Here is a 22,526-nt window from a genome sequence, read left to right on the forward strand (position 1 = left end):
GAGGGGGCTCTTATGAAATGCTCACAAGATTTGATGGCAATTCTGCTTAAGCATAGTCATTTGACACTCAACTCCTTAGAAAAGGGCATTGAGGAATTGGGAAAGAACCTTGAAAAGTGGAAACAAGAGACAAAATTGCAACAGAGTTTTGAGAAATTGAAAAAGGATTTGGAACCCTATGAACAAAAAATCATAGAACACAAACATAGTAAATTTACTAGGGATATGAATGATTTTCAAACAGGTCACATATTCAGATGGAAGAAGCCTGTCTTAAGAAGGGAATACGACCACAACTATGATTGAAACACATCTTCTGAGGCCGAGTCCTCGGGTGGAGAGTACCTTTCAGACCCCAACACTAATGATACTGAACCATACCACTATGGCAGAGATAACAGAAGTGACGACACTGGTTCCTCCTCTTTTTTAGGATCAGGCAGAAGGAGAGGCAGACCAAGACTCTGAACAGGAGAAAGATGGGGAGGAGCAAAAAGAAATCCCAGAGACCAACCAGATTGGTCACCCAGGTACCCCATTCAGAACTACCAACAAACGGACAGAAGAACCCCAACCTAAGAATTATCAATTTGACAACTAAGACCCTCACTGAAGATCACATTAACGTACTCAGGAAGGGCCTTTTGGGCGGAAACGACTATTGAAAAAATTATTTGCAAAAAAGGAAGATAAGCCCATATCTGATACATCCATTACTGAACTCATGACAGCAGAAGATCTGGAAGGCCTAACTTTTTTAGAGGAGCTCCAGGCAGAGGAATCTCATCAAGAGGCCAGACCCAAATGCAAGAAAAAAATCTACTTTTTTTCCTACTGAAAATATATGTCCAGAAATAATCATCTTTCAGGAATTAGTATCAAAAGACCTTGATCGAATATATACGAGATCCAGGTAGCAACCTCAAACTAATGACAACCTCAATAGATAAGAAAGAGACGCCCTGAAGAAAATCAAATCATGGACGGACGTGGTTATAAAATCATCAGATAAAGGATGCAATGTTGTCCTGTGGCCAGTTGACATGTACACTGCGGAGGCTATGCAACAATTGGGTGACATCAGATGCTATAAATCCATACTACTTAATCCCACTGACAATTTCACAGCAGAATTTATGAGGATTTTGAATGACGCTCACTCGGCAGGAACAATTACATATCAGGAATTGGAGTATCTCATGACTAGTAACCTTAAGATACCCACCCTATATCTTTTACCGAAGGTTCACAAAAATGCGATCACGCCACCTGGAAGACCTAAAGTCTCAGGTCAAGGAGGACTTCTGGAGAAACCCAGCTCATTTCTCGACCTCCATTTACGAAAACATGTGCTGTCTCTACCTTCATATCTTAGATACACCATGGATGTTTTACAAAAACTCCATGATGTGAAATTAGACAAGCAACATCTTTTGGTAACACAGGATGTTGAATCCCTATATACCAGTATCAACCACAAAACAGGGATAGAGGTGGTCAAGTACTTTCTGGACATGGAAGGTCCTAGTGACTTCCATGAACTTTTAATCCAGCTTCTAACATTCATACTCACTAAAAACTACTTTACTTTAAAGTTCGCTTTTTTCTCCAAATTAGGGGAACAGCTATGGGGGCAGCTTGTGCCCCCACCTATGCCAACTTATATCTAGGCTGGTGGGAAAGGGAGGTGGTCCATACTGCAAAGAATGAGAAGTACACACAATTAATAATGGTTTGATGGTGCTATATTGACGATATTTTGTTGATTTGGGAAGGTGATAAACCAACACTGTTGGAATTCATAGATGAATTAAATAAAAACAACATCAACATGAAACTAATGCACCATATCAGTGAGACATCCATTCCATTTCTGGATCTTACAATATACAAGCACTCGATTGGCCAAGTTCATACAAAATTCTACCGTAAAGAAACAGCCTCCAACAGTGTACTGCATCAGACCAGCGCGCACTTCCCCCCAAAAATTGAAAACATTCCAAAGGGTGAATTCCTACGTCTGAAGAAAAATTGCTCAGACGTTAATATCTTCAAGGAAAAATGTGAAGACCTCTCCCAAAGACTTGAAGAAAGAGGCTATACCCGCCAATCAATCAAGAAGGCAAAACATCTAACAATGATAACCTCAAAGGACTCCCTCATCCTTCCAGGGAATATAAACAAGAAATCCAAACAGATCCCAGAAAACAAATTGAGATTTGTAGGAACGTACTGCAGAGAGTGGAGGGAGATCAATGCCTCAATTCAAAAACATTGGCCTGTCCTTCTTTTGGATGAGGATGTATCTAACAATTTGGACACTAAGGCATTAATGAGCTAGAGGAGATCTAGCAATCTGAAAGATCATTTGGTTTCAAGCCGCTTCACAAATTATCCCAGGAAGACCCCAACAACTACCGGATCTTACCCATGCGGCAATTGCAGAGCTTGCCGCTATATGGTTAAGACCAAAACCATCACTGATAGACACGACAATGTGACAACAATTAACCAATTTATAAACAGCAACACAGCCGGAGTTGTGTATTGCCTGGTATGCACCTGTGGTCTGCGGTACGTGGGGATGACAACTAGGAGTCTTAAACAACGACTCTTGGAACATATATGGTCAATAAGGACACCATGGGAATAATGTCAAAGACCAGTGTCGGACTGGGACATGAAGGGCCCACCGGGGAATGCAGTGATAGGGGTCCATAGTTAAGTGTGTGGCCAGCCTACAAATTGGGTGTGGCCAGCCTCCACAGAGGTTTAAAATACACAATAGTTTAGTGTAGTGTAATGCAACATATCTACCATGTATAATACAAGTGCATAGTCTGGAACCTGATCCCTAGAGGAAGGAGTAGGCCCTCTGGCAGTGGGGCCTACTGGTGGTTTCCCTGGTACCCCTGTAGGACAGTCCGACCCTGTCAAAGACCTGAAGGCCTTCGTTATAGAACAGATCAAACTGGGTATACGTGGTGGAAATCTGACCCAGGAACTTCTAAAGAAGGAGTCAGAATGAACCTACAGCCTGAACAGTGTAACACCCTATGGAATGAATGAATACATAAATTATGGGGTTTTTCTTTGAGAAATTTAGCTCCTCCTTCGTTCCATAATCACCCTTTTGGACAAGCAAACAATCAAGATCAATATTCTCAGCCTTCCCCTTAGTGTTTATGGACACTTCATCATTAATAACATTACATATTGTTTACAATTTAGTCCTATTTCATATCATTATCATTTTAATTTTAATTTCAGCAATTTATTCCACATAATTGGGTTATGGTTGTACTTCATTCACCTATCACAGTCTAAATACTGTGTCTTATATTTTCGCTTTCATGCACCTTATTCTTGACTTTATTTAAAGGTTTTTTTTGTGTCACCTTTAGCACGAACATGCATACCATCTTTCTCTCACAACAAGCTAGAAATTTTATTTTGCGTTTCAGCAATTCATTTTACATTTTATGTTCCACCAGTAAAAAACATGGAAGCATGTTATAGAGATCCTCTGATATAAACACACATGATACACATCCAAACAGCTTTGGCAGCTATTTTGCCTCACTTAGGGCTTCACCCATTACTCCCTCCTATCAACACTCCACATATATACTTACACTCTTCCCTTTGGCTACTATACAACGGTTTTAATCACTCACACTTTCACATTTTTTTATATTAACAAGTAGGATGACATTTAGGGAGCGAGCATACCACTTCCAATATCGGTATCCTCTCCCCTTTCTAACCTATAATTAATAGTTTTCTTATTTATACATTATATATATATATATATATATATATATATACATATACATACTTCTAATATTATTGTCAATATTTATTTCACTATCAGTCATTCCTGTCTTTCTTAAATTGGACTAACCTTGATACTATAATAAATATTTCAGACTATTTTTTCTATTTAAAGCAATATATTTAATCACTCTAGTGTTTGAACACAGGTTATCTATAAGTGAAAATAACCTATATTTATGTATAACGAAGTTGTGTAAAAAACTTAGGTCTGAGCTTTAGAATAATAATGTCTCAAGCACTTTCTATATGGTTTTTGCCAATCATCTGTAAAGTCTAATAGCGGCCATTTGCCAACCAAGTGACACCATGAACGTATTTGCAGGGCATTGATTGACTGTCATAAATTCATGCAACACATGTGGGTACCTGTTCCAACCACTACAGACTTCCGCCAACTAGTGGGGGCCGTCCAACACACTGCTATCAGACAGTGGCCTCAGGAGAAGTGTCACCATGATTGACGCGTCATCGGAAATGACGCGCTACAGGATGTACGCGTCAAGTACACCCAGAAGCATCTATGCGAAGACCAACTGCCCGACTGAATTAAGCACACGCAGGGGGTACCACAGGGTGCACACTACATGTTAGATGCGTCACCGGAAGTAACGCGTCACCAGAGACGCCAACCCAGCATACCCGGAGTCCAAGGCTCAGGTACCAGGCACCAATCAATGATGGGTGCAAGGAGGGTGGGAATCATTATTCTTATTCCTCCCTCCCAATCCCTTACTCTTTATATACCTTAGAAGTAATTCAATCCACACCAGTGAACAAGCCTAGAACAGGTGAAACGGTCTGTCTGGTGGAGGTGTGGGAATGTGTCCTGTTTTACAGGACACATTCCAGCTGCAGCAGCCAGGGCGCCTGTGTCCCCTGCGGGACAATGTCTCTGACAGCGCTGGGACAGCTTGTCTGTCCCCAGCGCCTGTCAGTGTGTGGCGGCGGCGGGTGTCCGGTGCAGGGATTACCCTTTTCCCTGCACCGGACCAGAGGCTGCAGGGGCATTTGAATGTTGGCGCCCTCCGGGAGCCAATCGCGGCTCCCGGAGCGGCAGCCAATCGGAGAGGGGCGTGGCGAGCCAATCGGCGCTCGCCGTGTCATAGGCCCCGCCCCCGGCATCTGACGTCAGACGCCGGGCGGGAGCCTGAAGATAGGTCCGCGCGCAGGAGCGCGAGGAGGAGAGACGCCGGGCGGGAACAGCGGAGGAAGGAGGCCGCGCCGAAGAGCGTTGAAGAAGCGGACGGGACCCGGAGAGAGAAGACCGCGCGGGTGAGCGGAGAAGACGCCGGCCGGCAGGAGGAGGATGTCCAGCGGCGGCTGGACGCGGAGCAGCGGAGGCGACGCCGCTTGCCAGGACGGGTCAGCGGCAGAAGAGGGTGCTGGAGATCCCTGGGGCAGGTGAGGCCTCAGTGAGGCAGCTTTCACCCCCTCCCTTTCCTCACTCGACCACCAGGGACGGGCATTAGGCCCGGGGCACAATTCAGGCACTAGGCCTGTTGCGCAGATAGGAGTTTGGGGGACACCATCTGAGTTGGTGGTTTGGGCGTTAGGCCCAAGCCACCTAAGCGGCACAGTAGGCGGGCATTAGGCCCGAGGGGCAATCTAGGCAATAGGCCTGTGGGGCATTAGAGGGCATTAGGCCCTAGTGTATTCTGGCCAATTAGGTAAACAGGTGACGCTGGGTACTAGGCCCAGGTCACCCAACGGGTGACAAGTTAGGCGGGCGCTAGGCCCGTGGGTGAAGTCAGGCCTCCGGCCTGTGTGCAGTCAGGGGGGCGCTAGGCCCAGTGAATAAGTGTTCCCCGAGGTAAATAAAGGTGGTACTGGGCACTAGGTCCAGGCCACCCTGAGGTGTTAGGTAGGCAGGTCCGCTTGACCTGAGCCCCCGGAAGTGTACAGGAGGTGGGCAGGCTGTGTGGCGCCCACCCTCTTTCAGCAGCAGGTAGGGATTTAAAGGGACAGTACCATGTGTTCTTGTAATCCGATATTGTGATGTATGTTGTTACCGTGCAGGGCAAAGTGTTTGTTTAAGTTGTGCATAGTTGTGTTGCACCACTCACACGAGCTAGTTTGAGGGCTCTGTTTATGTAGCTAGTGTAGCGGACGCACACTAGGGTAGTTCTAGGCCCTGCACGGCTGTTTGTTTGTTTGCCTCCTTACAGGGACCTGTAAGTGGAGAAGATCGGAGTGCAAGACTCGAGACGGTGAGTAGCATCCGTGTACGTTGTCCCTTTGTCTGTCCCCGAGCGCCGGAATAGGGATTGCTCACGGACGTGAGAATCCCCTTCATCACACTACGCGCGTGAGTGCGAGTGTGTGAATTCTGGGTGGCTGAGGCTTTGTGCCTGTGATGACCTTTCACCCAACCGGTGAAGGTCGCCGTCACCCCTGGGGTATCCCCTTTTCCGGTGGAAGAAGGGTTGATACCCCCCTTGAGGTAACCTATTCTCTCCTCAGCTCGGTCGTCGGTCAGCTCCGAGAGGGAATCGCCGTGTCCGGATCCGATTGAAGATTGCCAGGTCCGTTGAAGGTTCCGGTACCTGAAGGTGAGAGAGAGCGGCGCCTGGTGAGTACCGACTCTACACCTGCATGGCAGCAGGCACCACCACACGCAGCCGCACCTCTTACATTTTGGCGTAGTCGGCAGGACAAAGGATACCGGATCACGGGCACGATGTGGAACGCCGCCAAGAAGACCTCCCTGCGGACGGCTCCGGAACAGACTCACCCCCGGACGCGTGCGGACCAGAGCGACTGGGTGACGGTGTCTGGGGCAGACCTCCTGAAGATGGTGCAGCGGTCGGTCCAGCGTGAAAAGGAGGAGCGCCGGGAGAAGGGGCGCAAGAAGGCCGCTCTGACGTCCTGTAAGAAATGTCGGCAAACGGGCCACTTTTCCGACGAGTGTACTTGGCGAGAGACGTCCCCAAAGAAGTTGGTCCAGGAAGCGGACCGAAGACGTCAGAAGGGCCAAGCGAAGAAGGAGTCCTGGTGTTTGCTCTGCGGAAACTACGGGCATGAGCATAACAGTTGTCCCTGGGACGAAGAGTTGAGCCAAGACGAGGTTGATTCCTGGTGTGAAAGCTGTGGAGATCCCCGACATCGGCTCCTGGAATGTCCATGGACTGAAGACAGGACGGACTACGAGGCCACGGTGAAGCAGATGACGGAGTCTCGTCAGCAGCTTTGGGACCGGGTGGCTGCAGAGCCTGTGTGTGCGCTCTGCGATGCGAGAGGACATGCGCTTCCCGATTGTCCGTGGAATGAAGACCGGATGATTGCGGATGGTCGCGCCCAGAGATGGGAGGAGGAAACCAGGGAAATGGAGCGGAAGACCCTGCTTGAAGGTAGTTCGCAGGTGCCCATTTCCTCTGAGCCGGAACCAACGGGTGAAGATTCCCCAGTGAAGGAGGTGGACCAGGAACCCATCTTGGAGAAGGTGGCAGTGGCCCTCCCTTGTTGGAAGTGTCGGCGACCAGGACATGCAGCCAGTGAGTGCCCCTGGGAAGATGCCGCGGACTTACTCTGTCCCAAGAAAGTGACCCCAGTAAGGCAGAATCCTTTCCCGCATAAGGCGGAGGTGGATGACTGGGAGGTGAAGAGACCACGCGGCGAAGAAAAGCGTGAAGACCCAGTGACTGAGACGTCCGGAATCTCCCCGCGATGGAACCGTCCACGACCAGGACGTGCGGAACAGATGTGTCCTGGGTACCTAGAGATGCCAGCGGAAGCGAAGGAGTACGCTGAGGAAGTAACGATGCCAGCGGAAGCGAAGGAGTACGCTGAGGAAGTAACGATGCCAGCGGAAGCGAAGGAGTACGCTGAGGAAGCAGAGGTGCCAGCGGAAGCGAAGAAGTACGCTGAGGAGGAAAGTAATACCCCAGTCCAGATATCGGAGGAGGACTCGGACTACGGAGAGCTGTCCGCCGACGAATCCCTCCAAGAACAGATGGAGGACGACTCTGGCATCGGAAGCGCCGACGAGAGTGACTGGCAGGATCGGGTGGAGTCGTGCTCCCAGTTGAATGCCCTCCGTGAAAAGGAGGAGATGGTCCTGGAGCAAGAAGACCTGCCGGAAGTGCCGAAATGGACGGACGTACGGGGAGAGGATCGAGATGCCGTGGGAGGACCCGTTCCAGAGGAAGACATGGGACCTTTGGAGATGCCCCACGAGGAGATGCGACAGATGGTGGTTGTTGCCCGGGAGGAAACGGATGCCCCGGAGGATTCCACTGTTGGGTGGTGGTCGGTACCACACCCTGAAGACAGGGACGATGCCACAGACGATCCGAAGGGCCAGGAGTGGGTGACTGTTGTCCCCGTGGAGGAAGAGTCCCCTTGGTGGCCAACGTCGAGCGACCGTGAGGGGATGCCACTCCCCCAGAGGATCCGCCGATGGAGGTCAGGAGGTAAGAAGAGGAACCCGGAGCTGGAGGTAGAAGGATGTGGGGTCACAGCCCGTCCGGGCTGGGCCCTCGAACACAACCTCGCCGGAGGGACCTCGGAATTCCCTGACCCGCGGACGATGGACGTCGTGGAGACCTTTGTAGGGACTACAAAGGAAAAAGGGGGGGAAAATGTGGGAATGTGTCCTGTTTTACAGGACACATTCCAGCTGCAGCAGCCAGGGCGCCTGTGTCCCCTGCGGGACAATGTCTCTGACAGCGCTGGGACAGCTTGTCTGTCCCCAGCGCCTGTCAGTGTGTGGCGGCGGCGGGTGTCCGGTGCAGGGATTACCCTTTTCCCTGCACCGGACCAGAGGCTGCAGGGGCATTTGAATGTTGGCGCCCTCCGGGAGCCAATCGCGGCTCCCGGAGCGGCAGCCAATCGGAGAGGGGCACGGCGAGCCAATCGGCGCTCGCCGTGTCATAGGCCCCGCCCCCGGCGTCTGACGTCAGACGCCGGGCGGGAGCCTGAAGATAGGTCCGCGCGCAGGAGCGCGAGGAGGAGAGACGCCGGGCGGGAACAGCGGAGGAAGGAGGCCGCGCCGAAGAGCGGCGAAGAAGCGGACGGGACCCGGAGAGAGAAGACCGCGCGGGTTAGCGGAGAAGACGCCGGCCGGCAGGAGGAAGATGTCCAGCGGCGGCTGGACGCGGAGCAGCGGAGGCGACGCCGCTGGCCAGGACGGGTCAGCGGCAGAAGAGGGCGCTGGAGATCCCTGGGGCAGGTGAGGCCTCAGTGAGGCAGCTTTCACCCCCTCCCTTTCCTCCCTCGACCACCAGGGACGGGCATTAGGCCCGGGGCACAATTCAGGCACTAGGCCTGTTGCGCAGATAGGAGTTTGTTAGGCCCAAGCCACCTAAGCGGCACAGTAGGCGGGCATTAGGCCCGAGGGGCAATCCAGGCAATAGGACTGTGGGGCATTAGAGGGCATTAGGCCCTAGTGTATTCTGGCCAATTAGGTAAACAGGTGACGCTGGGTACTAGGCCCAGGTCACCCAACGGGTGACAAGTTAGGCGTGCGCTAGGCCCGTGGGTGAAGTCAGGCCTCCGGCCTGTGTGCAGTCAGGGGGGCGCTAGGCCCAGTGAATAAGTGTTCCCCGAGGTAAATAAAGGTGGTACTGGGCACTAGGTCCAGGCCACCCTGAGGTGTTAGGTAGGCAGGTCCGCTTGACCTGAGCCCCCGGAAGTGTACAGGAGGTGGGCAGGCTGTGTGGCGCCCACCCTCTTTCAGCAGCAGGTAGGGATTTAAAGGGACAGTACCGTGTGTTCTTGTAATCCGATATTGTGATGTATGTTGTTACCGTGCAGGGCAAAGTGTCTGTTTGTTTAAGTTGTGCATAGTTGTGTTGCACCACTCACACGAGCTAGTTTGAGGGCTCTGTTTATGTAGCTAGTGTAGCGGACGCACACTAGGGTAGTTCTAGGCCCTGCACGGCTGTTTGTTTGTTTGCCTCCTTACAGGGACCTGTAAGTGGAGAAGATCGGAGTGCAAGACTCGAGACGGTGAGTAGCATCCGTGTACGTTGTCCCTTTGTCTGTCCCCGAGCGCCGGAATAGGGATTGCTCACGGACGTGAGAATCCCCTTCATCACACTACGCGCGTGAGTGCGAGTGTGTGAATTCTGGGTGGCTGAGGCTTTGTGCCTGTGATGACCTTTCACCCAACCGGTGAAGGTCGCCGTCACCCCTGGGGTATCCCCTTTTCCGGTGGAAGAAGGGTTGATACCCCCCTTGAGGTAACCTATTCTCTCCTCAGCTCGGTCGTCGGTCAGCTCCGAGAGGGAATCGCCGTGTCCGGATCCGATTGAAGATTGCCAGGTCCGTTGAAGGTTCCGGTACCTGAAGGTGAGAGAGAGCGGCGCCTGGTGAGTACCGACTCTACACCTGCACGGCAGCAGGCACCACCACACGCAGCCGCACCTCTTACAGAGGTATAGGGCAGCGCGCAGTGATATCCTGGTCATGTAAGCGCCCATTTGGGCAGATCTACAATTATCTTTCTAAGCTTACCTTACCATTTCTTATGTACTGTTAACATACATGAAAATCTTTTAACAATGACAGACTGAGACTCACATGCCTCCCTTTTAGGAGCATGTTTTTCTGGTAGCCCTGCGGGCAATATTTGATTCTGCAATCACTTTTCTACACCCATAGGAGATTTTCTCTGCTTATACTGTACATAAGAGCTAGACCCTTTGCAAACTTTAATAAGTATTTCCAATTGGATTTTATGGTCATTCTTGGAACCCATACTGATGGTATTACAGGATATATCTCTTTGCTTGTGGAAATATGTATATATCCTTTCATAATTATTTGTGTTTGTGACCAGCCAGCAGCTGGCTCTATTTAGATTCTTGATACTGTTGTGTGCACTGTTTTACAAGTTGTATAGATGTGAACTCACATGCCCTCTTGAATACCAGAGAGACACATACTTATACTAACCAGCACAAGTGGAATTGTTGCAAGCAAGTTTAAGTCTGCTGATTTTGTATTGACAGTAGAATGTACACTATATATCCAATACAGTATTTGGAACACATAATTATTATATTAAAGTTATATCTATAACTATGTAATCTTTTCTATACACCCAATTTGGATTCTCTGACTTGTGTCTTCCTCTCAGTATCCAGTCTGCACCTTGCACAGCAAGCATTGATTTGCAGATAATCTTTTTATTGCAGATAACACATTTCTCTTTTACTCTTGTGCAGAATTGGATCTCCTAAAAAGGTACCCAATTCCTACCACACTCTCACTCTGCACCATCCACGCACATCTGTGCATGTGTGCTCTCTCATCCAGGATTTGTCTCTATCCAGTAGAGACAAACAAGTGTGAGGGTTTCCCTGGACAGCAGATGTACACTTTCCTTTCTTAAGAAACAAGTACTCTCTCATTCAGCAGTTTACTGCCAAACTTCACAGGGTATGCCTAGTCCCGTCTGATCTTGGAAGCAAATCTTTGGTAGGCCTGGTTAGTGCTTGTTTGGGAGACTGCCAAGGAATACCAGGTGCAGTAAACACACTCGCTGAACAGCAGAAGGAAGAGCTTCTTTTCTCCCACAATCTCTTTATGTATGTCTATCATATATTTCTATTTTACATACTTGAGAGAACAAGGGGGTGGTGAGTGTATATGAGAAGCCCAGGAATAAATGGCATTCAAACTCAGGCATATTTATCATATCTGTCAATCGCTATAATCATTACATACTAATGAAGTAACAATATAGTTTTTACTACAAACCTTTTTCTGATATATTATACCTAGCTGATTATAAACTTTTGAATAATCTGCTGAATTAAAAAGCCTATGGTGACACCTCTGTTAAACATAAAGACAGAGGGTGAATAAAACCCCCACTAGGCAACAAACTACCTTTTTATAAATCCTTTTATACAGGAAAAGGAATTAACAAGGGATATCACAATGGGAATAGAAAGCCGTTTAACAAATTTTGTTGTATAAACATATAAGCCACTCCGATTACTATATACTACATTACTTAATCTTCACCTAGGCAGTAATTACTGTTTATTGTTATTTATTGTATGTCACACCCAATTTTATATAATTCTAAATAAAAGTTACATTTTATCGTCCATTAATTTTTCAAGTTAAGTGTGCCCCAACACAGAGTCTTTCTTTTTTCTTTTTTCCATGTAGTCCCTACTGACTCTGGGAGCACCGCCGACCTTACATTAATACATAGTGTTGTATTGTTTCATAGTCGGCTTCAGATACATACCCTTTAACAAGGTCTTGTCTGTATTTTTTAACAAGTGCGGAACAACTCCTTTCTTTACTTGTTAAAGACACTGAGATGGTAAGTTCATAGAGATGACAGCTAACCACTGTACTGACGAGATGAACTGATACATACCAGAAGATGACTCACTGGAAGCTGGAGTCGGTGACGGAGCACCAAGGTAGGCTGAGAGCTGGAGGCCTGCCAAGGAAGCTGGGTAGAACTAGCACAGATGGTGAGGAACAGTGGAACTCACCGATGGTGACAAAGTTCATTGTTGGAGCACCAATGGTAAACTGGAGTCCGATGTAAGACCACCGCTGATGAATGGAAACAGTGTAAAAACACTGCTGGTAACTGAAGGCAATGTGGAAACACCGATGATAGCTGGAAACGATGTGGGCACACTACTGAGAGTAGGAGACGTTGATGGAACACTGCTGGTAATGGAAGGCAATGTGGAAACACCACTGGAGTCAAGCAGCATGGCAGTATGGAAATAGATGCAGGTCTCTTTAAGTGGAGCAAGGTCACAGGATCTGGAATCCCTGGAGACAGCAAGCAGGAACAAACACAGAATGCAGAGACATCCAACACTGGGTAGGACAACCAAAGTACTGACAACAGGTTAGTCTTTTTGAGGATGCTTATACCTGCTGGGAAGCAGGTATTGGCTGAGCAATCAGAGAGGATTTGGTGTACAATGAATTGGCTGCAGAGAATCATGTGACTAGACCAAACATGGCTGCTCCCATGTTTGGTTCTGTAGGGAAAGGTCCGTTTGTAAACAGCATGTGGAAACTTGTAATGATGATGGCGGAGGCCACGGAGAACAGGAGACACCATCTGCAGGAACAAGAGGGACATGCTGAATAGCTGTCATGGCAGCACTGCTGGGATCGCTGAGGAGAGACTGTGGAGATGCCGTGCAGCTTGCTGCACGTAGACAGCGCAGATGGAATCCAGGCTTGGAGTACAGGGACAGTCTCAGAAGGCACTTGGATGGTAGGTAAGCATGTTTAGTCACCCAGATCGCAACAGCACCCCACCTTTAGGGGTGGCCCCAGGACACCTCTTAGGCTTACCGGGAAACCTGGCTTGGAAAGCCTGGACCTACTTTGGAACATGGACATAAGATGCATTTGTCCAGGATTGTTCTTCTGGCCCGTAACATTTCCAATCAATCAGATATTGAAGATGAACGTACCAAAAGTGGGAGTCCATAATCTTTGCCACTTCGTACTCAACGCCGCATTGAGTCTGGAACCTTGGTGCTTTGGGAAGTGCTGAATGAAACTGACTCAGGACCACCGACTTAAGGAGAGAGATGTTGAATGTCCTTGGAACTTTTAAGAATGGAGGCAACTTGAGTTTATAAGCAACAGGGTTGATGACTTGCTTGATTTGGAAGGGCCGGATATATCGAGGTGCAATCATCATACTGGGAACCTTCAGCCTCAGATTTTTTGTGGAGAGCCAAATACGATCCATTGGTTTGAGAGAAGGCACTGCTTTGCGCTTCATGTCAGCAAATTTCTTGTACCTAGCAGAAGCTTTCAATAGAGCTGAATGGATATTCTTCCAGTTTCTGGAGAACTGTCATAGAGTGAGATCAGCAGCAGGCACCAATGTTGCTGGAAGCAGTTGAAATTCAGGGACCTTTGGATGGAACCCATAGCTGGCAAGAAAAGGCATGGATGAGGATGAAGAATGATACTGGTTGTTGTTACAAAATTCAGCCCATGGAAGAACATGAGCCCAGTCGTCTTGTGAAGAAGATACATAGATTCAGAGAAATGCCTCCAAGTCCTGATTCACCCTCTCAGTTTACCCATTTGTCTGAGGGTGATAAGCAGTAGAGAACTTTAACTTGACTTGGAGGGCTGTACATAGACTTAGCCAGAATTTGGCCACGAATTGGACTCCCCTATCAGAAATGATCTCTTTGGGCAGTCCATGAAGTCCAAAGATTTCTTGAATAAAATCTTGAGCCAGCTTGGAAGCTGATGGAAGACCGGTGATCGGAATGATATGTGCCATCTTGGTGAACTGGTCAACTACCACCCAGATGGTGTTATAGTTGTTACATTCAGGAAAGGAAGATCAGTAATGAAGTCCATTGATAAATGAGTCCATTGTTAACGGGGAAAAGATATCTTATGCTGGGCACACTTGGTGCAGGAGGCAATAAACTCAGTAATGTCCTGTTTCAGGGTTGGCCACCAGTATCATTTGGAAACAAACTCATAGGTTTTCTGAATACCAGCGTGCCCGGTGAAGTGAGAAAAATGTGCCCAATGCAAGAGCTTCTTTCTGAGAGCCGGTTTCACTAAACTTTTCCTGGGTGGAGGCATGGAGTCCACTTCCACAGCAGAGGATGCCACTGGATTAATAATGGGATGTTTACCAGTGGATTAAGACTCACTTTCTTGTTCCAAGGAGTGGAAAAGGGCATCAACATTATGATTCTGGTACCCTGGACAAAATGAGAGCATGAAGTCGAACCTGGAAAAGAAGAGTGCACCTCTTGCTTGGCGAGAATTAAGACACTGCACAGCTTTCAAATACAGAAGGTTTTTTTGGTCTGTCAAAATGGTGATAGTGTGTGAGGCACCTTCGAGTAAGTATCTCCATTCTTCCAGGGTGAGCTTTATGGCCAAAAGTTCTTGATTACCAATGGCGTAGTTGCGCTCTGCAGGAGAGAACTTACAGGAAAAATAGCCACAAGGATGAAGGTGGCCATCTGCGGCTCACTGGGATAACACAGCACCAACTCCAACGGATGAAGCATCCACCTCCAAGGTAAAAAGTAAGTTGGTGTCTGGCTATTTTAGGACTGGAGTGAAGACAAATTTCTGTTTTAGAAGATAGAAAGCTTAAGTAGCCTCTTCTGACCATTTGGAAGGATTGGCACCTTTCTGGGTGAGGGCTGTGATCAGCGCCACAATGGTGGGGAAACCTTGAATGAATCTTCTATAATAATTAGCGAAACTCAGGAATCTCTGAACGCCTTTAAGCGAGGAGGATATTTGCCAATCTCAGATAGCCTGGAGTTTCTCTGGATTTCCAGACCGGAGCTAGAAATGATGTATCCTAGAAATGGAATAGACTTGACTTCAAAAACACACTTCTCTAATTTACAGTAAAGATGATTGACACGGAGACGGGACAGAACTTTCTTCACCCAGAAACGATGTTCCTCTAGGTCATTGGCAAAGATGAGGATGTCATCAAGGTAGACAACAACATGTTGGTAGAGGATATGATGGAAGATTTCATTGACGAAGTGTTGAAACACAGCTGGAGCATTGCTGAGTCTGAAAGGCATGACAAGGTACTCATAATGTCCGTCACAGGTGTTAAAAGCGGTTTTCCACTCGTCACCCTTTCGGATGCAGATGAGATTATACGCACCCCTCAGATCTAACTTGGAGAATATAGTAGCTCCACTGACACGGTCAAATAACTTGGTGATTAAATGGCAATGGATACCAATTCTTTACTGTGATGTTATTAAGGCCAAGGTAATCAATACATGGACACAGTCTGCCATATTTCTTTTTCACAAAGAAAAAGCCTGCTCCTGCAGGTGAAGGCCAGATGAATCCCTTGCCAAGATTTTCTTTTATATACTCCTCCATAGCGTGAGTCTCAGGAAGAGACAGAATGTAGATGCACCCTCGAGGAGGAGTTTTCCCCAGAATTGAGGTCAATAGGACAGTACCACTCTCTATGAGGAGGAAGAATATCTGCAGAAGACATCAGTAAACTCTTGATATTGAAGAGGCGGAATGTCTGGAGGCTTGGAAGTGGAACTTTGAGCTGGAAGAACTTTTTGAAGACAGGTTCCAAAACAGGAATGACTCATGTAGACAGGTACGACTTTGTGTAGACTTCCAGTCAATATGGGGATTATGAAGACGAAGCCACGGAAGGCCCAAAACTAAGAAAGATAACAGTTCAGAGTGGAGAGCTCCTACCTTCAGTCGGATAGGTAGGGTTTTGTAATTAACAACAGTATCATTAATCCTGCTTCCATCCACAGCAGTCATGCATACAGAGGACTAAAGTCTCTCGGTGGGTAGGGACCACCATTTCCCGAGTTCAGCAGTAACGAAGTTCCCAGCTGCTCCAGAATCCAGAAGAGCAATAAGACTCCTGAAGCACTGAGACACTTGTAGAGATACAGGAAGATTACAATCACAGGATGACGGAGAGGAGTTCATCACTCCTAGCTAGCCCTCTCCTTAACTGGCTAGGGTTTGGAGTTTCCCTGATGCTTAGGGCAAGCATTAATAACATGAGATGGTGCAGCACAGTACAGACATAGGTGTTTGGATAGGCATCTTCTACGCTCTGTAGGCATCAGGCGAGAATGGTTAATCTGCATGGGCTCTTCCTTAGGAGGAGATGACTGGCAAGGAGAAACAACTGCAGATGTTTTAGGAAGCGTAGACCTCCCACGCTCAGCCACCCTTTCGTGGAATCGAAGATCAACCTTTGTGCAGAGAGATATGAGCTCATCCAATTTTTTGAGGCAAGTCTCTTGTAGCTAGCTCATATTTAATATGTTCGGATAACCCATGCCAGAAAGCTGCATAGAGAGCTTCGTCATTCCAGGAGAGTTCAGACGCTAGAATCTGGAATTGTACCAAATATTGACCGACTGTTTGTGATCCCTGGCGCAGCCAGAGAAGGTTGGTAGAGGCAGACATCATGCGCCCTGGTTCATCAAAGATGTGCCTGAAAGCCGCCATGAAGTTCGTGTATGAGGATAGTAGCACATCAGATTTCTCCCACAAAGGTGATGCCCAATCCAGGGCGGAGCTGCAGAGGAGAAATATAGGCTACCTTGGTACGCTCTGTAGGGAAGTTGCCAGGATGTAGCTCAAAATGTATTTCACATTGGTTCAAGAACCACCTACAGGCTTTAGGGGAACCATCAAACTTGGCTGGTGTCGGCAAGTGGAGTCGAGGTGCAGAAACTTGAATGTTGGGTGGTGATACCACCAAAGATACTCCTGGAGATACACTGGATGCCCCTGAACCACAGAGGGTTACTTGGATTCCATCCAGCCTGGTAGAGAGGTCCTGGAGACAGCGAATCACCTGACCCTGTGCAGCCTCTTGTTGTTCTAAATGGACTGCCAGCTGTTGTACAGGGTTGGATGCTTGGGCCTGTTCTCTGGATGGATTCATTTTGGTCAGTGCTAACTGCCACACCTGAGGGCTGAGGCTGACCTGGGGAGGCCTCAGGCGTAGGGGCTGGCATGTACGTAAACCTGGGTAGCAGTATGGGATTCCTAGACATGCAGGGAACCCTAGCACCGGCACACAAAGGAGTGACCAAGACGACAAAGTAGTAAAAGTTAAGTTCTTTATTAAGCACACAGTTCACTAAATCACAACGGCAGTCAGATGCAAGAATCAATGCTCAGCAATTGGTATTCACAGTATACATATAGCAGCACAGTTCCTCAGATGTGGTGGTAATAAGTATGCTGTTTGGAATGGTAAGAACTCGATATGGCACAGTTTTGGAAGACACTGAGATGGTAAGTCCATAGAGATAACACCTAACCACTGTACTGATGAGATGAACTGATACCGACCAGAAGATGACTCACTGGAAGCTGGAGTTGGTGACGGAGCACGAGGTAGGCTGAGAGCTGGAGGACTGCCGAGGATGCTGGGTAGAACTAGCACAGATGGTGAGGATGCAGTGGAACTCACCGATGGTGACAAAGTTCGATGTTGGAGCACCGATGGTGAACTGGAGTTCGCTTTGAGAACACCGCTGATGAATGGAAGCGATGTAGGAACACCACAGGCAAATGGAAGTGATGTAGGAACACCGCTGGTGACTGGAAACGATGTAGAAACACTGCTGGTAACTGAAGGCAATGTGGAAGCACCGATGATAGCTGGAAACAATGAGGGCACATCACTGAGAGCTAGAGATGGTGATGGAACACTACTGGTAACAGAAGGCAATGTGGAAACACTTCTGGAGTCAGGCAGCACCGCAGGATGGAAATAGGTGAAGGTCTCTTTAAGTGGAGCAATGTCACAGGAGTTGGAATACCTTGAGACAGCAAGCAGGAACAACCACAGAATGCAGAGACATCCAGCACTGGGTAAGACAACCATAGCAGTGCGAGATCATCAGTAGCAATGGAATTGCACCATTTAGGGGTGATCCGCCATAGTAGCTCAAACTTGAGTGCAGCATGGCCAAGCAGATGATAGCCATTTTAGTAGCCAAGACTGGTTATGTAGCTACCACACCACTCATGCAGTTTCAGGTGCCATGCAAGAACACATGGTCCCCTTCTCCATTATGACAATACACCTGCCCACAAGTCCAGGAAAGTGGTGGATTTTCTGGCCCATGAACGCGTTCAAAAGCTTTGCCATCTGCCATACAGTCCAGACCTTGCCCACAGCAACTTCTTTATGTTCCCTCAGATCAAGCGGAAGTAGCGTGCAATTCGTTTTGAGTCACCAGAAGCTGCAGTGGAGACCTTCATCCAGCATGTACTGTAGAAGACATATCTGGATAGCAGTTGATCTCATAAAAAGCAGGTATTAATATTATTTTGAGCCTGCCATATCCAGAAATTTTAAATGGATTCTGTTGATATCTGGTAATAATGAGACTAAAGCCAACAGATCCAAATCTTATCAAATTTAGACATTGCATTACGTGAAAAGTATACATATTTTTTTATGAGATACAGTAGAGTTAACTAATGCTTTCCAGACATTGAAATCAGGTTCAAGAGGCACTAGCCAGGTCCTAGCAATGATCACCTTTGCCAATGAACACAAATTGATAACATTTTGCTTAAGGGAGCAAAGTCTAGACATTATCACATATGTAGGTTCACTGGTGCTTACCATAGCATATTTCACTCTGTTCCAAAAGCTTCCCACCACAGGACACTCCCATTAGACATGACAGATCGTTCCTATTGCAGCATTGCGCTTTGGACAAACATCTGTATTCCTACCCGCATATTTCATAAGAGTAAGATATATCCTATGCAAAATAAACAGCTATATTTTCTGAAATCTAATGGAATTAGTTGACCCTTTGGGAGATGCCATCGCAATACATCATGCTTCAGCACTTTATGTACCAATATCTGCCTCCCATTTGCCCCTAAACCTAGGGAGATATTAACAGTGATGGGCATTTAAAAGAAAACCTTATATTTGTGAAAGTGTTTTATGTGAACTGAGGCCCATTAGAAATTTTTTAATAGGTAGGTCCAGTATATGTACCAGAGACTCTTGCTGTTGAGAAAAAGGTTTCAAAATATGTACATCATACAACTGACCTATATAGAATATATTCCTTTCAGTCCCTATATACGCTCTACTGTACTTGCAATAAACAGATTCAAATAATGGAGTATCTGGGTCTAATCCCTCATATTTTATTAACCTTGCTACATACCCCCAGATTTTAACTGCCTGGATAAATATAGGTGGTAGGTGGATCTGTACTAGAAAATCCACCTTCAAGCAAAGCTTGCATAGGGGTATGTCCCGGTGAAACCTTTAAATTAGAATACTAATCAGTACATCCTCTTCATCCTTCTTACCCATAGTCGTAGGTGAGCCAACTGGGCAGCAACATAATATAATTTAAAATTAGGTAATGAAAACCCCCCAAGTTGCCGAGGTCTAGTTAAAGTATTCAACTGAATTCTAGGGCGTCGATCCATCCAAACCAGAGAGAATATCATACTAATATCATACTATTTAATTTACTAAATACCAAATCTAGAATATAAACAGGAGATTGGTGGAATACAAAAAGAAATTTAGGTTGGACTACCATCTTTACCAAGTTGACCCATCCTGTTGCAGAAAGGGCAGCCTAATCCAAGAATTAGTCTTGGTACAAAGATACTCAAACAGAGGATATATAGTCAGAGAAACAAAATCCTGCGGAGAGTTAGTTATCCATTTGCCAAGATACTTAAAACGGTTTACCCAGTGAAGAGGAAGATTGATATGAGGAACAAGTGGACATGGGCCACGGAGTGGAGAAATATATATATATATATATATATATATATATATATCACACCCAGTCGGCGGCACTCACAGCTCCCTCAGCAGGGAATAAAGCAAGGCGGAGTCACAAAGCTGGTCAACGTTTCAATGTTATTAATAAAACATTTTCATCAGGACATAAAACACAACGTGGACACAACATACCTATATACCCACAAGGCCGTCCATGGCGCCCGCCGTCCGCCCGCTCCACGTCCATCAAAAATGACGTCATAGTGATGCGCCAGACGCGGCGTCACGGAGAACCCCGTAACACCTGTAAATAAAAACAGCATAATGAGCTGTCACAAAAAGAAGAAAGACAAATAATCTGCATTCAAAATCATGTAACAAAAAGACCATGTAACAAAAAAAATGGCTTTTAGAAGATACTGTTGATTAATACAGCAATGCATATATTCGTTAAGGATAATGAGTTGGAATGATAAAATAAGATGATAATCTAAGATATATGTTACTGATAATGGATCATTATTCTTTTTCATGTTTCAATGGGAGACATCTACAATTTAATGCAATAATGTATTCAAAGATAAATATTTATATGTATATATATATATTACTAGACTGTAATCATGTGACACCTGTAATATGGAATACATTTGATGAAGACCTAAAAATAAATATATTAATCCTAGAGAAAACAATGTAACCCAGAGTGTTCATTTAAACCTCTGGGTGCAAGGGTGTCCAGCAAAAAAATCCAACGAGCCTCTGCCTTCAAGAGAATTAACCCCCTATCACCTCCACGTTTAAGGGGGGGAATGTGATCAATTATTTGATGTCTCAAAACCGCTAAAGAATGATTGGCGGTTAAAAAATGTCGGGCGACCGGCTGGTCGCTTTTTCTAGTGGACAGTGCAGCTCTAATTGAAGCCCGATGACCTGCCATCCTTTCTTTAAATGTACATTCAGTTTTGCCAATATAATGTAAGCCGCAAGGGCAACTTAACATATATATGACGAACTTTGTAGAACAGGTTAATCTATGCCGGATTTTATACCGTTTTCCAGTATAGGGATGACAAAAACTGTTGCAACATATACATATAAATATTTATCTTTGAATACATTATTGCATTAAATTGTAGATGTCTCCCATTGAAACATCAAAAAGAATAATGATCCATTATCAGTAACATATATCTTAGATTATCATCTTATTTTATCATTCCAACTCATTATCCTTAATGAATATATGCATTGCTGTATTAATCAACAGTATCTTCTAAAAGCCATTTTTTTTGTTACATGGTCTTTTTGTTACATGATTTTGAATGCAGATTATTTGTCTTTCTTCTTTTTGTGACAGCTCATTATGCTGTTTTTATTTACAGGTGTTACGGGGTTCTCCGTGACGCCGCGTCTGGCGCATCACTATGACGTCATTTTTGATGGACGTGGAGCGGGCGGACGGCGGGCGCCATGGACGGCCTCGTGGGTATATAGGTATGTTGTGTTCACATTGTGTTTTATGTCCTGATGAAAATGTTTTATTAATAACATTGAAACGTTGACCAGCTTCGTGACTCCGTCTTGCTTTATTCCCTGCTGAGGGAGCTGTGAGTGCTGCCGACTGGGTGTGATGTTTGAGGACATCCCTGCCGGGGATGTTACACGGAGGGCACCGGCTTTATTTATTTATACTATGTAGTATGGAGTGCTGCTGACTACTGCAAACACTATATATATATATATATATATATATGACTTCCACCAGTTTATTTTAAGACCCAAATATATACCATATGTATGAATCACTTGCAAAATTACCAGCGTAGATTTATATAATCTGAATGAAAAATTAATAAATCATCTGCATATAAAGCCACAGTCTCCATACTATTTTCTACCCTAAGGACTACTATATCTGGGTGCAATCTTAAAATACATACCAACGGATCAACTTCTAATGCAAATAGAGTTGGAGACAGGTTACACCCCTGTCTCATACCCCCGGTCAAGGGGAATGGGGATAAAACATATCCATTACCCCAACTCTTAGCTCTAGGGGCCATATATAACAACTGTGCCCACTTAATGAAAACCTGCCCCCCCCCCCAAAAGCCTGCATGACATAATTGGAAGGGCCACTCCACCTAATTAAATGCCTTATTGCCATCTAATGAAACTACAACTGATGAGGACTCCTCCCTATGCAAGATCTGCAGATGCGTATACACTGGCAGATATATTGGCCAATCAATTGATCGGCGAATATATCTTTTGCCGATCTGCAGGTGTGTACAAGCAATATATCTGTGAAAGATGTCTTTCACAGATATATTGCATCTGCTGTGCAACACAGGAGATGGCCAGTATATATGCAGATATATTGGCGCATCATTCTGTGTGTATGAACAGCCACCATTGGCAGATATATCTGCCAATCGATTGA

Source organism: Pseudophryne corroboree, chromosome 4 (genome assembly GCF_028390025.1).
Source record: "Pseudophryne corroboree isolate aPseCor3 chromosome 4, aPseCor3.hap2, whole genome shotgun sequence".
NCBI classification, from domain to species: domain Eukaryota; kingdom Metazoa; phylum Chordata; class Amphibia; order Anura; family Myobatrachidae; genus Pseudophryne; species Pseudophryne corroboree.